Genomic DNA, 17,016 nt, shown 5'->3' on the forward strand with positions numbered 1-17,016 from the left:
TTCAATGTTGTTTTGAAGCGGTACGTGAGCCCTGGCAACTCATTACTACAGTTTGCCAAACAGTACACAGCTTTGCAACAAAAAATTCTGGGATCTGAGCTACAGCAAGAAGCTACCACCGCGCTAAAGCAGCCGAGATTGCTAAAGTATTTACCGATGGAGAGGCAAATGAGCAAGATATACACAAACAAGATCTTTAACAAGTAAGTCAGTTGTGTTACAGTCTTATTTGCACAAGAATGAATGCAGTATGGGCCATGTAGAATGCAATGCAGTTGCCATGATCTGAGGATGCCATGTTTAATGAACTAATGTTTAACATGATTACTCAACTGCAGTTGCCATGTTTAGTGAACCACTATTTTTGCCATGCTTGCTCAGCTGCAGTTTGTCATCTTCAAATAGAATGCACTTGCCATGTTCAATGAAATGCAATTGCCATGTTTAATGCACTGTACTTCCACTAGGCATGTTGTATGCAAAATGCCAATGCCAAAATGAAAATGTTGTGTAGTCGCCATGTTTACTGAACTGCATTTTGCCATGTTTTATGAAATGCAAGTTGACATGTTTCCTGAAATGCAAAAATGCCATATTTGCTCAACTGAGGTTGCTGTGTTTAATGAATATAGTAGCCATGTTGTAAGCATTGTGCTTCTATTTGGGATGTTTGTATGGAAATGACAATGGCCAGTTGGAAGTGCAATGCAGTTGCCATGTCTAATATACTACATTTGCCATGTCTAATGTACTATAGTTGCCATGTCTAATGTACTACATTTGCCATGTCTAAATGTACTACAGTTGCCATGTCTAATGTACTACAGTTGCCATGTCTAATGTACTACAGTTGCCATGTATTATGTACTACAGTTGCCATGTGTAACAGAAAAACAAACAAAACTTGAAGATTCCAGGAAGAAATAAAGCGTGCCAACATGTTCACGGCTTTCTAGGTGGACGAACATACTTTCAAGGTGTGTTCCATTTTGGGCATGTCGGATTCAGAACCTGAAGACCCGGACAAAGGAAGGAACTTTTTGTGAAAGCCTTGATCGAACAAGGCGAATACTACTGCCAATGATGCAAGTTCAAACGGGACAGCATTGTGTGCTGTCACATACTAAAAGTAATGTACATGAACACTGTGACATGGATGCCCCGCCATTTCATAAGGCAGCAATGGACTTGGGATGCTGACGACGCGTTTGCGCCTCAGACAACAAACACAGTTCTGGCTGTGCATGATGAGAGACCTGAGGCAACCATAGAAGCCGTGAGGCACGTTGTGCTGACAAAGAACTATGCTGAGCTAATTGATGAAGCATGCAAGAGTGATGATACAGCGAGAGTCGCAGAAAAACACAGGAAGGCACTGAAAAGAGAGCTTGATGAGATCAAGAAGAGGAAAGCTGAGGAAGCCTTACACCGTTTCCCCCGCACATCAAGTGTGCCTTCATCCACGGGGCCATCATCTGAAAACTCGGAGATAGAATATGGAACAGCAAGCACACAGACCCAGGTCAGGAACCCACCCCGTTCCATCACAAAGGGTCGTCCAAGAGAAATAAGGTACAAGTCGGGATTGGAGATTCAAGCAAAACACAAGAAAACGAAGAAAGGGGCAGGCAATCCATAAGCAAAAATTGGGGCGATGTGATATGGTTCTTGTGGACATTTTGTTTTGTACCCTAGATGATGAGAATTTTTGTTTTAAAAATAATTGGGATAATGACTCTTGAGGGGCATCAGAAGTGGAAGGAAAATTCATTGAATGGATAAATGCAGTTGCCATGTTGTGGGTACTTAATATGCCATGTTATGTGTATTTAATCTACCATGTTATGTGTAGTTAGTCTGCCATGCTATTTTATACTAAATATGCCATGCTATTATATACTAAATATGCCCTGCTAGTTGTACTAGATCTGCCATGTTAGTTGTACTGGATCTGCCATGTTAGTTGTACTGTATCTGCCATGTTAATTATGTTGGATCTGCCATGTTGTTTGTACTGTATCTGCCATGTTAGCTGTACTGAAAATATGCCATGGTATTTGTAATGACTCTGCATGGCATATATTTCCATGACAAATCGACGCGGTTTATTGACACATAGTGTGTTGTGTGCAATGTATGGGAAACAAGTTGGAAAAAGCATAACGTGCATAAACCGCGGCAAAGGTTGTGGCTACATGATCAACCTACCCATGCTAGCCGGTGCAGTTAGCGATGAAAAAGAAGAAGCAAAACAGCCAAAATGAAAAACGACGATGACTTTCACTACCCATGTCTGATGAACTACATTTGCCACCTTTTTTAAAACATCTTAAACGCATTCGAAACAGCAAACCGGTGCTAGAAACGATGAAACCATAGTAATAATGATAAACATAAAAACATATCTGTTGTAGCGCCTAAAAAGGTTTACGTCCACACATATATTACAGAGACTGTTCAAATGTCGCTCACACACCACAACTACATAGTAGGCTACGCGGGGTTGCAGTATTAACATAGCACACAAACATAGTTTTCGACAAGAACGAAGAGATAGTACCTTACATTCCTCGGCAACAGAATGTAAGGTATGCGTCTGGTGTGTAACGCCACGTAATCACTTGTACTTCTTGGTGACTTTCTTGACAGCTTCCTCCATGAACTCGCGTGCTCCGGACCGCTTGTTGAAATCTTCATGCGTCAACCAGTTCCATGTGTAGATTTTCCGGAGCTCAATGACCGTTGCAGCTGTGACAGCAGGGACAAGTCTACCTTCCCACTTTGCAAAGTATTCCAACGTGTGAAAGCCACAGTCTGTCCTGCACAAGAAAAAGAGTCAGGTGAACATGCAAAAAGGACAGACATAGCAAAGATAGACTTCAATTCAGATGTGACAACAAATGAGGGGTTGGTTTGATGTAAATGGCACATAAAGGAGGGGGGTAAGAAATTACGTGTTCCCTTGCTTCACAGTCGCCACGTACTCAGTTGGGAAATGCCTGATCTAGACCTTTGAGTGTTCGTAGTGACGGTTCCATGTCTCTTTGAGGTTGTTGATGAAGAATTCAGCATGCGTAGTAAGGTCTGCATCAGCTTCCGAACGGATTGAATCAAGCACCTCAAAACGTTGGTTCTTCAGGTCAAGACATATCACATAGTGGTGACCACACTTGTCGTGTGGGTCATGTGGTGCAAGCTCCTGGAACATGGGGAACATGACCTGCATTTAAAAGTGAATGAAATGAGAAGCAGAGTTCACATGAAGAACAACAAAGGGACAAAAAAAATTAGAATCACGTAGAATGCTTGGTTATGAGTGGGGGTGGTTGAAAGAAAAGTTGTCGTCCATGTATGAACAAAATTTGCCGTGAATTTTACTATGAAGTTGCCACATAGTTTGCACGGGATGCAAAAATCAAAAAGTCAGTGTGCATGGCAGCTATTGCCACATGAAAACATCTGCCACAAAAACAGAGTGCAAATGATGGCAAAAAACCATACCATGTGAAAAAACAACGCAAACAGGGAAGGAGTACTCACATATTTCTTCAGTGTGAGCTTGAATTCACCGTGTTGAGCAAAATTCTTCCTCGTGATGTTGTGGTGGAAGTCACCATCCCATATTTTGCAAGTCACACTGTAATGCATGATTATCTTGTCGGCACACACATCGGTGTGATTGTTGATGTAGTCGATCCCGCATGCAACTACATTCGTCGACATTTTACCGTTTGGCCTCACGGACTCGGCAAGATCGCCCAGGTCGACGTACGTCGCTTCGCATTGAATGACCTTGGTTTTGTCCAAACATGAGATGTATGAAAATGATATAACATGAAAGAATCATGCCTACTAAGTAAAAAAATGAAAGAACTAAAACGTAAACGGATCGTGTATAGAATGTACGAAGAAAATGAATGGTAAAAAAAGAGCAAAGCAAAATGAGAGATTATGGGATGTGGTCATTTACTCTTTCAGCTCCTTCATGTGCTTGCTGCTGGCCCTCGCATTTCCAAACCGCTTGACAATATCGTACAGCTGGGTCTGTTCCTTAGTGGCTCTGAATTCGGGCTCGTAGTCTTCCGCGGGAGGTGGGTGAACTACCCTTTGCTGCCTCACAGAACTAGGGTGGCACTCCTAATGGTATCCTCAGATACCGTATCTGCAGGCACGTTGGAACTTGATTGCCCTTGCCCTCGTGAGGATCTCCTCTGCAATGTTGCCTCCTCGATCCTGTGGTAAGCTTCATCAAGTGACGGTGAAATCTCCTTGGGGGTGGCTGCAAGGTTTAAAAAATGGATTAGGATACCTAGAAATCAATGTGAGAAGATAGGGTACATGATGTGAGATGTAGGCACAAAAAGTGGGCAGTTGCCATGTGTGGTCCAACTACAGTGGACATGTCATGGCAACTATAGTTGCCATGTAGTTGCACTGTAGTTGCCATCTAGTTGGACTGTAGTTGCCATGTCACAGCAACTATAGTTGCCATGTTGTGACAACTCCACTTGTCATGTGCTTGCCGTATGGAAAAATGCAGCATGGAAACAAAAAATGCAGGTGACATGGTGCGGCAGATCCAGTTGCCATGTGTGATGCACTGTATTTGCCATGTGACAGCAACTACAGTTGACATGTCGAATCAACTTCAGTTGCCACGTGGTTGCCCAAAAATGTGAAATACAGAATGGCAGCAAAAAAATGTAGGTGACATTTTGCATCAAATCTAGTTTGCCATGTCATCACATGTCAGTTGCCATCACAAGTGAGAACCCCGAAAAAAAATATGATTGCGACAAAAGTCAAAGTACAAAGATGTATACAAAAAAATCATAAGAACATGATAAGTGTACCTTGCACTATCGGCTCTGCGAACTTGACAGCCTTCCTGCCCTCGACCATTGGCTGCGCCATCATTGCGGGCATGCCTCCCGGGAAAGCAAAGGCAACTGGCATAGGATCTTGCACCACCGGTTGATCTTGACTGATGCCAAGGCTGAAGCTTGGTGGGGTGAAGGCCATTGGGTGCCTCTCATGCCTACTGGCCGGACCACGAACGACTTGCGGGGCAAAATCCAAGGGTGAAAGATCGACAAACATATCTGAATCGGCCGCTACAGAATGATCGGGCTTATTTGCAGGGCGGGGCGTGTTGTCAGATGTATCAGCCGCAGCTTTCATGACAATCTTCTTGTTTGGGCTGTAGGGGACACCCACATTGACTGGGAGCCTAGAAGTGCGCAGATTTAAGCTGGGGATTTCCACTGCGGGTAAAGGCGCTGTCTGCTCCGGGCGTTCACCTGCGTCACTCGTGCCCAGCTTGACACCTACATCAGCTGTGCTCCGGACTTCCGGTTTCTCCATCACATTGCTTCTGGCAGGTGGCGGGAACAGTGTGGACGCAGGAACATAACCAGACTCGTCTCTCCTGCTCCTAGCTACAACCGGTGCGTTGGGTATGTCTGTTGGTTGCTTGCGGGGACTACGACGCCTAGGTTGAAGACCAACACGTGAGACAGTCGCCTTAGCAGTATCTGCACCGATAGGAGCTGGAGCTGTTGTGCCAGGACTCTCACCTGTAGATGGCATATCATTGTGAACTGCCGCCTCAGCCGCTTCTGTCGTGGACACAGGAGGGCCAACACGCACGCGCTTGGAATCAGTGTCAGATGAGCGGGAATCTTCCTTGCTTAGGTTCGTCTCGGGGGCGTCCACTTCAACGCTTGCTGATGGGGTGGCATGGCTCATAGCAGCATCCTTCATTGCCAGAAGAGTTGGCAATATTTCAGCTGTCCTGGCGGATACCGACTCGTCACTCCCTGATGTACTGATGCATGTTGTTCTAGCCTACACATCTGCAGCCGGCGAAGATGGTCGGCCACTAGCATCAGAGTTGGTGGGAGCGGTTGACGGTGCAGCAGCAGTATTGTCGCCTTGCGCCTTAGGTACATCTGAGTTGCCCCCCGTTGACAACTTTGAATGCAGGCGTTCGAACGGGTCCTTACTGATATGCTTGGCCCCACACGTAGTAGTCTTCTTCATCCTGCAAAAAAAATAGAGCACATGAAAAAGGTATTAAAAATGAACAGAAAATATGTTTGCCATGGTAGAAATCTTAAGAAAATGAAAAACAAGTGGAAAAGCTGGTAGTTTCCATGTAAGGGGAACGTGAGTTTCCATGTGTCATAGTTAGCAGTACCCATACAAAATCTAGCAGCAGTTGCCATGTTGGCCCACTTGAAGAATGATAAAAATGTCTGATCTGCCATGAATGCAATTTCAATCCTACGTGTGGGATGAGCTCACAAGCCAACGGTGAAGGTGGCAGTTGCCATTAGGTACAGTAAAGTTACCATTTGGCCTAGATGCCAGTTGCCATGTAAAAAACAATAGGAGTTGCCATACAATTAATAAAGGAAGGAAAAAATCATTTGGAAAACAGCAGTTGCCACGTGGGGGGCGATGACAGGAAACAATGTGACAAGCTAAACAGATGCATTGGGAAATCAAGAAAATATAGCGCTATGTCAATGAAAGCGCATGGAAAAAACCTACTTCTTGACTGCCTTCCTCAGGTCTAGCAACACGACAGGATCCCCGGTGTTGGTCGTCGTCATGCAAGGAGGTGACCTGGTGGAAGGGGTGTCACCAGCAATGGGGCGGCGCCTTTGTTCAACCGAGCAGAAGCACGGGTTGGCGTTGGCGCCTGTTTCTTCGTAACTGCTCGTCCACCAGCTGTCGGCTCGCTGCACGTATGAGATGGAGGAAAAATAAAAAGGTGGCAATTGTCACACAGCAAACTCGTTGCCTCACTTGACAAAAAAAAGTGCAAAAAAAGGATGAGTCTGTTCAAAGAAAATAGAAAAAAGCAAAAAACTAAAAATAAAAGTCGAACCTCTTCCTGGCAGCTACGGGATCAGTCCTAGACCTCTTGCCAAGAGAACCCTACCCAACACCCTCTGGAGCCCTCCCCCTCTTTGATGGCAAAACCCCCTCGCCTCTCGCAGACATATGTTCTTTGACTTTCTCCGGTTGGGGGACATCTGTTGCATCCTTGCCCTTGTTACCACTTGCGCGAACTTCAGCATGTTCATCATCATCGGTGTCCTGTTGCACATTCTCCATGTCATCGTCGTCATCCTTGCTGAGACCAGCATCTCCACCTAGTTCATCTTGTGTGTCAGCAGGCTCTTGGGAACTGTTATAGTCATACCGGCCACGGCAACTGGTTGGCCGATGTGTACGTTCTGGGACAAATGAAGTGAACTGCCTCGCAACCGCGTCGCAGTCAGAGCCACTGAGGGACGTCCACCCCTCAACCAACTTCCCGAGCAAGCCGGTCATTCCGGATGCAAACTGCCCTATTAGATGCTCAACGGGTGCCCTAGCCTGTGCACAAAACAAAGAAGCATCAACAACCACCCGTATGGCAATCACTTGCACGACATCAAAAAATACTCCACGGCAAACCATAGATGTAGATCTTTTGATTACCTCGGCAGGGCAAGACGGAGCTGAGTGCACGCCCATCCACTTTCCAAAGTTTTGAGGCCCCCCAAACACGATGTAGTCTATAGCATGCTTGGCCATCAGCTGGAAAGAACAAAAAAAAGCTAGGATGTAAGAGAGAGAATGTAAGTCTCAGCACGAATGAAAAAGAGTTGCCGTGTGGAGTGAAACATGGATATAGTACTCAGACAGCCATGGATAATAAAGGTAGTCATCTGTTATGAACCATAGACGGTTGCCACATGCCAAATTGTAAGCATGTCGTGTGGACAAAGAAACCAGAACTAACCTGCAGTTTTCCATATGTGGTGTCAGTAGTCTTGTCTGCGGCAAGCACAGCGTTGATAGTCCACGCAGAAACAGCAAACTTGTGCGCAGGCGGCGGGCCTCCAGTCCCAGTGAAATCCACGGTGGACAGATCAACACAGTCGACGTACATGAGCTAATGCAAAACAATTTTAAAAAGAAAGAAATATCAGTTGCCATCATGGGTACTGTGTGCAAAAAAAGGATAATATATGTTAACATGATAATCAAGTTGATGTGCATGACAAAGAGAAGAAAAGAAAAAGTTTCCATCTGCATGTGCTAATTGCCATCATAGTGTGATAGCAGTTGCCATGTTGCTATGATGGCAGTTGCCATCATAGTATGATGACAGTTGCCATAATAATAAGATGGCAATTGCCATATTGTCATTATGCCAGTTGACATAGTGTCATCATGGAAGTTGCCATCTTGTTATGATCAGATTGCCATCTTGTTATGATCAGGTTGCCATGTATGAACAAAAGTGTATTAAAAAACAGTGTTCACAGAAAAGAACTGGTAAAAAAATATCATTAAATGCAGTCGGCAACCCTTTTGGAACATCTTGCTGGAGAATGCATCATGCAGGAAGTCGGCGATAAACTTACACCAATTCATGTTCTTCACATTTTTCAGATCCGCCTGCACCACACAAAAGTTCAGGGCAAAAAAGTTGCCGCATGAGAAATCAAATGGAAAAAAACATCAAAAAACACTGGCAGTCACTAGCTTTACACATGACATCGGAGCCAGAAGATTAAAGGAAAATAAATTAGTAAGATGGATCATTCACCAGGATGGGGAAGCATTTGTTGCTTGGGCGAAGAGAAGTGGTCGGCGCGAAAACGGCTGAGATGAGGTACATGAGTAGCTTCATCTTGAAAACATCTCCATGCGTCGTCATGGCCTGCAGCGAATCTGCCACTGCAGACGTATTCGGCATGGATTCCAACCCAGGAAACAAACGGGGGAACAGCTCTTGCTCGATCTCATTATTGACCCCATACGGGACTTTGATATGTCCACGAGGCACACCCAAAGTGCAGACAGAATCCTCGTTCAACGGTAGTCTTCCACGTCCCGGAATCACGAATTCCCTGGAGGCAGGGTCATAGATCTCACCAAGCCAGTCGCATACAGGGTTGACAAGGTTCGTGCACCGGACATCCATCATAGCCTGCATACCCATCTCAGCAGCAGCTCCCTTCTGATCGTCGGTGAATTTGTCAGTCAACGCAGTCAGTCGTTCTTGGGCGGCTTTGTTGCGAATACGTTTCTTCTTCTGCAAAAAAACAGACAAAAAGTGATCAGTTGTTGCCATGTTTTGCAAAAAAGTGAGCAGTTGTTGCCATGTTTTGCAATGTCATGAAATTTTAGTTCGTGTCAGACGACTGCAAGCTCGAGGTGTCACCTAGTAACATAAAACAGGAGGAGGGGGTGTGGAAATTTACCTCATCACCCTCTTTTCTCCGTGCAGTTGCACGATTACGCTGTGGTGGATCCATGAAATCATCATCATCATTTTGATGATCGCCACGAGCCATTCTGCTGACATAGGAACAGACCAAATTGTCATGGTGGAAATGTAAATGCAATAAGTAAGCATCTAATCAAGAACCTAAAAAAATTTGCACAATGATAACTGCCACAGCGGCAGAAATGTAAATTGCCGTGCTGAAATGCAACACATACTACAACAAAAGCGATGAAACCACATCTAATCAAAAACCTGAAAAATTGTCACAGTGTGTTCAGATAGCACAAAGTCTTTGTGGCAAAAACAAAAAAAAAATTGATGTGGCAGTAGTTGAATGGCAATAAAACATGATGTGGTCAGCCAAAAACTTGCCACGTGCAAAGCATATGTATGGCATCTGACACAATTGACTACCGATTGTACTGATAGTAGAATGGCAATAAAACATGATGTGGTCAGCCAAAAACTTGCCACATGCAAAGCATATGTATGGCATCTGACACAATTGATATGCAAATTTGGTTGCCACATTATGCATCCAATTTGCCACACTGTCCTATCTGCAGAATGGCAAGAGACAGTGTGTTCACATTCTATTTGCCACATGAATATACTATCCAAGTGGCAACATGCACACTTGATGTGAACACTAGTTGTCGTCCAGTGTAGTTGGCTGCTGAAACTGCATTGACTACCGATTGTGGCAACTATCACAGTATGGCAACTATCACAAATCATTCAGAAAAATTAGTTGCCACAATGAAAAGCATGTTTGTGGCTACTATCACAGTAATTCAGCAAATTTAGTTGCCACATGGAAGAGCATGTGTGTGGCAACTACCATAGTCATTCAAAAAAATAGTTGCCGCATGGGAAAGCTTATTTGTGGCAACTATCACAGTCATTTCAGTAATTTGTTGCCGCATGGGAAAACACGTTTGTGGCAACTATCACATTTGTTCAGGAAGTTAGTTGCCATACAATCATGATAGTTAATCAACCTACCAAGTTCGCCTCATACTACAGTTTCAAAAACCAACTAACTAGATCTAGGGTTCAATGGTAACTACAGCGACTTCAAATTCAACCTCAAAATTCTCCCCCGAACTGATTGCAAACACAAATTCGAACCAATGCGCGTCAAACAAACTGGGAGATACCTGTCCAATCCAAAGGCAAGGCTAGTACGTGCCTCCGGACAGGCGTAACCACACCGACGATGCTGCCGCCGCGGCGGCGACGAAACTGCCCAGTGCCACCAAAAACAGCTAGCAGGCGACTTCGCCGCTGGCGGGAACGCCGACGCATCGCCGAATCGCCTGAATCTCTACGAATCTCGATCGAGGAATCGAACAAGGAGGGAAGGGGGGAAATGCAGGAAGGGATTGCGAGAGTTGCAGCGAGCATTACCTTCAATCCGCAGGAGCTCCGGCGAAGCCTCTCCGTTCCGGCGAGCACCACCGACGGCCGCGAACACCGTCGATTCTTCCGCCTCTGCCGTCGCCTTCTCCCCTCGCCTTCTCCTCCAATGGTCTGAACTGCGAGTGGGTTCTGCCAGTAAATGCGGTGCGGGGTGAGTAAATGGACCGTGAGGGGAGAGGGGACAGAGGTGTGCGACGTGTTTGACGTCAACCGCGGTCGGAGCGTGGCGTGCGGGCGCATTGCAGTTCCACCGCACGCCCCGAGTGGCAACCGCTGACCGCGGGAGGGCAACCAACGTGCAGGCGAACCGTCTCGCACACCGCACACGCGCCTCGTCCTACGTGGCGCAGAAAACCGACCGGATTGTGCCAAGATTCGTGCACGAATTTGCCAATGGTGATGCCTGCGTGTGGTCGAGATGGTGAACGCCCACACGTGTGGGCGTTAGCATTTCTGTTAAAAATTGATTAGACATGAAAACTTGCAATTTGTCATTCAAATTTGGAATGTGAGAATCTTTATAAATTGTGAATTCGTTACAATGTGCATTATCTATAAAGATCAGTACTCTAAAACTTGAGCACTTTTACTTTTCATGTCTAAAACATGAAGCAATACGGGGCAAAAATACTTGAATGCTTGATTGGCACATTCATTGAAAGGGAATTCTTCTTGCAAGTTAAGGATGAGGACATCATCACTCATTTTCAAAGCACCAAAGATCACAAAGTTATCCTATAATATGTAAGCTTTCTTATCATTTGTTGTTTTCTATCCTCTATATATCTTAGATTTTTACCATGATGTGTTGAACAATTATTACTTCTATCTGTTGAACAATTCTAAGCTATGATCATTTTTATGACTGTAATATGCTATTGGATCTCTTTTATATATTTTACAACTAGTACAATATGCTACTATAATCGGTCATATGCTCCAAAAAGAAGGCTATGGGCTTCCATAAAAATGTTCTGAAAATTTGAATACACGGTCTTTAATTTCTTGTGCTTTGAAAATGAGTGATGGTATCCTCATCCTTAACTTGCAAGAAGAATTCCCTTTCAATGAATGTGCCAATCAATCATTCAAGTATCTTTGCCCCTTGTTGCTTCATGTTTTAGACCTGAAAAGTGCAAGTGCTCAAGTTTCAGAGTACTAATCTTTATAGATAATGCACATTGTAACGAAATCACAATTTATAAAGATTCTCAATTCCAAATTTGAATGACAAATTGCAAGTTTTCATGTCTAATCAATTTTTAACTGACCACAGGCAAGTCTCTAATTTTATTATGATTAAATAGAAAGACAACTGGTAAGAATACAAGAACAAAACCGCGCCCTGCCTGGCTGCCTGCAGTGCTAGATGAATTTAGTTCGATACTTCAGTGCTAGATGAATTTAGTTCGATACTTCGACTATGAATCGATAGGAGGAGAGAGCCCAATTTTCGAAGTTGAGGGACTACTAAATTTAATTAGCAATTATACCTTCAATAGTTGAATTTGTGAATTGCCAGGCTGTGTCTTGGGAATTGAATCGATGCCTGTTAGGCTGCTACCCGCCAACTGCAGTGATCAGAAGTTCAAAACCAAAAGGGGGCGAGGGATCAGGGATGGATTCGTCGCGCCGTCCGCCGATCCGTACCACCACCGCCGCACACCCTGCAATTGATCGCCGATCAGGCGACGGCAACAGCCCCGCCCGGTCCTGGCCGCCTAGCGGTTCGCGTCACGTACGATGCAAAGAGATGATGCGAAGAGATCTGGCGAACATGGCACTTCTGGTTCGTCTCCTGTTGCATCGGACTTTTTTCTGGAAGATGATGGCTATGTGCGTGCGGCAGCGATTGGGTCAATAAATTGGCCATGTCGTGGTGCATCGGACTTTTTTCTCGAAGATGATGGCTATGTGCGTGCGGCAGCGATTGGGTCAATAAATTGGCCATGTCGTGGTGCAGGGGGGAATAGATGATGGGCTAGCCATTGTTTTTGGGCTAAAATGCTTAACTAGCATGTTCTAGAGTATGAGTAACGTTTTTCATTATACAACACAGAATATACAGTATATATACTTAGTTTTTTGCCAAAAATAATGGGTATTCAACTAAATACCCTTTAATTGAGGTGGGCCCACCCTTGTATCCCGTCGCTCTCCCACGACATCCCCACCGTCCTCCACCTCCGTAAATTCTCCTGCCTGCAACCATTTGATTAGAGAAACTAAGCAACGAAAATCTCTTTTACCCCGCAAAAAAAAATAAACCATTAGCGAACAGGCTGGAGCATAAGGTGAGAAGCATCTTATGCTCATAGTTCGACCTATGCATTATTGTCGAAGACGGTTCTTGGATGATGGCCGATAACTTTTGACGGTAAGCACACGAACGCTTTCGGAACATGGCCGGTTCGCTATTGTTGTTCATCTGAAAACCGCTGAAAGAGCAAAATTGTCCTTTGACAATGTTCCCTTCTGAGAACACTAGAGTCAAGAGACTGTAGTAGGTGGCAGAAGAACTAATAAATACTCCCTCCGTTCGGAATTACTTGTCGTAGAAATGGATGTATCTAGATGTATTTTAGTTCTAGATACATCCATTTCCGAGACAAGTAATTCCGAACGGAGGGAGTAGAACAATGCAAACAAATATTTAGATCATGTAGATGGTGAAAATAAGACCTTCGGTATCTCCTGAGCTTCTTCGCCTTTTTCCAGATTTCACTAGCATCCAAATGCATCTGTTGTACTGGTTCTGGTTGCGACCTGCGAATTAGTGTATATACAACAGACTCAGCTCAATTTTTTTTTACAACTTGTTCTAACTACTGGAAAACTCAAGCCCTTGCAACAGGATACCATTACAAAAAAGAAGGGACATGGGCATTGATACAAGTATTCACCACAGTATACAGATAAACAAGCACTAAATTTAATGCATACATACTGCTGCAGATGAACAAATAAATTCAGATATTGCATAGCTGTACTACCGTCGACAAGTTCATAAATATTTTCAATCAGCTCAACGTATACTCCTTGAGGAGGAATAACTCACATTCTGCTTGTCTCCATGGCAAATAAACACAAACAATCTTTGGATAAAAGAGGACTTCTGCATCCAAGTATGGTGTCTGCACTAACTCTTCGTTGGGAAATATTCTTTCCACTACATCATGTAAAAAGAAGTGAAACATGATCAACATGAAGAAAGGATTAATCTGGAAAAGAAGTTACATATCTTATCAAAGGTTTGAGTTTGACCGGTTGAAAAACGTACTGCATAAATTCCTAAAACTAAACAAGTACCTCTTACCTCTCTGATATAATTCAGTGTTCTCCTGGAACACAAAGCTGAAACAATAACAAGAAAAATGATCATTTGCAACAAATGTCCAGGTTTGCTATCGAACAAACATGAAAACATTTCACTGAGAATGAGCAGGCCATTAATTATGATTTCCTTTTGTATCATTCTACAATCAAACAGAACTTCCATCTTTAATATATTTTTGAATACATGCCGTATGGCATGGCCACGCCCATAACAAGATGATACTCACCCCAGGACCAGAGCTATCTTCCACAATCCACAGTAGGATGACAGCACAGCAGGTGAAATGAAATATCTTACAACACTAGACAACCTCAAATAGATTCATGGAAGTAGAGAAACATCAGTCACCACTCTTACCACCATATTGACATCTTTGAAATCACAATTCCAAGGCAACATTGGGATGTGAGGTATTAAAACCATGAGTTCCGAACTTATGAGTGGATAAAACTGGGTGTATCTAAACCATAGAAAACCTGAAGCTACACAAATGTTCTTCAGGTGCATACAGCACAAGACACTACATTATTCAAGGTACACAATTCAGATCTCGTATTGCAAAAACAGCAATAGATAAATTAAAGAGAACCACGAAGAGATATCACCCCGAGTCACCAAGACCACATATGGTACCACCGAATTCCTCAGGTGGCTGCAAAGTCATTCACTTGCCCTCCCTCGCCAGCTTAGTCCACTCAGTGTGGAAAGAACCTGGGCGGTCAATGCGCTCATAGGTGTGTGCCCCAAACAAGTCCCTCTGTGCTTGGATCAGATTCGCTGGCAACCGGTTGCACCTGTAGGTATCAAAATATGAAAGGCTCGCAGACATCCCTGGAGTGCTGATGCCGGCCTCTACTGCCCGGGCCACAACCCACCGCCATGCGCCCTGTCTCTGCACCATCTCCCTGGCGAACTCCCTGTCGACAATCAAATTGGCCAGCTCAGGGTTCCTGTCATAAGCCTTCTTAATCCTATCAAGAAACCTTGCCCGAATAATGCATCCACCCTTCCAAATCCTTGAAAGCTCGGCAAGGTTAAGATTCCAGCCCTGCTCCACACTCTTGGCTCTTAGCAGATTCATCCCCTGTGCGTAGCTGCAAACCTTCGACGAATAAAGTGCCTGCCTCACCCTGTCCACCAGCACCTTCTTATCGACATTAATCTTCTCCAGAAGCCCAACTGGCATCCCCTCTTCCTCTAGCACACTTGCGGCTGCAACTCGCTCATCCTTGAGCCCCGACAAGTACCTCCCATCCAGTGATGCTGCAATGGTGGGCGCAGCGACTGCAAGCTCCGCCGCCTGCTGCACCGTCCACTTCCCGGTCCCCTTCATCCCGGTCTTGTCAAGAATCTTGTCAACCAGCGCCCCACTGGTGCTCCCCTCCAGTGGATCAGCCACTGTGAATATATCTGCAGTAATCTCAACCAAGAAGCTCTCCAGCTCTCCCTTGTTCCACTCAGCAAACACATCGGCTATCTCCGAGTTTGAGAGGCCACCAACACGGTGGAGCACATCATAGGCTTCGGCGATGAGCTGCATATCACCGTACTCGATCCCGTTGTGCACCATCTTGACGAAGTTGCCGGCACCACCGGGCCCGACAAACGTGACGCACGGGCCGTCCTCCGTCTGAGCCGCGGCCTTCTCCAGGATGTCCTTGATGTTGCTGTAGGCCTGGAAGTCGCCGCCAGGCATGAGCGAGGGGCCGTTCCGCGCGCCCTCCTCGCCGCCGGAGACGCCCATGCCGAGGTAGAGTATGCCCCGGGATGCGGCCTGCTCGATGCGGCGCTCCGTGTTCTGGTACCACTCGTTGCCGCCGTCGACGATGGCGTCGCCGGCGTCGAGGTAGGGCGAGAGGGCGTCGATGGTGGCGTCGACGGCGGGGCCGGCCTGGACGAGGAGCACCACGGTGCGGGGGCGCGCGAGGGAGAGCACGAAGTCGCGCGGGTCGCGGTGGCCGAGGACCGGGAGCGCGCCCTCGGCGGCGGCGCGGGAGAGCGTGGAGTCGACCTTGGCAGCGGTGCGGTTGTAGACGGAGATCGGGAAGCCCTTCTCGGCGATGTTGAGCGCGAGGTTCTGGCCCATGGTGGCGAGGCCGGCGAGGCCGATGCGCGGGGGCGGGGACTGCGCCGCGGCGGCCGCTGGCGGCGCTGGCGCCGGGGACGTCATCGGGCAGGGGTTGGGGAGAGGGGCTGGGGGTCGGCGGCGAGGGTGAGGGTGAGGCTGAGGCTGAGATGAGGGTGGCGAGGCGGCGGAGAGATTTGGGGGGAAGGGGCGGAGGGTTCCGGGGGATAGAAATAGATCTCCGCCGCGTTGGAGGACACTCCGATGGAGCCAAAAGGCAGCTAGCCCTTGGACGGATCGAACGGTCACAAGGCCTTCCAAGAGGTGTGTCGTTTTCGACCCGACCCTCACCCCTTGCCTCCTCGACGACTCCGCCAGCCTCGTGACGACCCACGCAGGTTGCAGCAGAGACACGTTAAGAAAATGGAAGAGACTGCACTTTGCAAAATGCACCCTTGACTCTATTTTTTGGGAACGCTACGCGTCTGCCAGGAAAATTAATTGAGAATAAACCCGAGCATGGGCAGCCCGGCCCGACGACCCGGCCCGAAAAACCCGGGCCGGGCTCGGGCTTTGTTTTGCAGCCCGAAATGTAGTTCAGGCCGGGCTCGGGCTTATCTTTTTCTATTTTTGGCCGGGCTTTCGGGCTTCGGGCCAGGCTTTCACGTCCATGTATTAAAAAATGGCGTTCGGGCCGGGCTTTCGGGCTTCGGGCTTGATTTCGGGCCGGGCTCGGGTTTGAAATCAGGGAGTATTTCAGGCTTCGGGCTGGGCTCGGGCTTGAGAAATGAAGGTCGGGCTTTTACAAGCCCGGCCCGAAACCCGGCCCGGCCCGACGTTTGCCCGGGTTTAATTGAGAACATCAACCTCCTCCCGCGCCATTGGATTGAGCCACAT

At 46.4% G+C, this 17,016-nt stretch overlaps 1 pseudogene; it reads right to left on the reverse strand.

The window, feature by feature from the left end:
- Positions 1-12,822: 12,822 nt before the first annotated feature.
- Positions 12,823-16,313, reverse strand: LOC119349195 (annotated as a pseudogene).
- Between the last annotated feature and the right edge of the window lie 703 nt (positions 16,314-17,016).

The sequence above is a fragment of the Triticum dicoccoides genome, chromosome 1B (assembly GCF_002162155.2).
Source record: "Triticum dicoccoides isolate Atlit2015 ecotype Zavitan chromosome 1B, WEW_v2.0, whole genome shotgun sequence".
NCBI lineage: Eukaryota > Viridiplantae > Streptophyta > Magnoliopsida > Poales > Poaceae > Triticum > Triticum dicoccoides.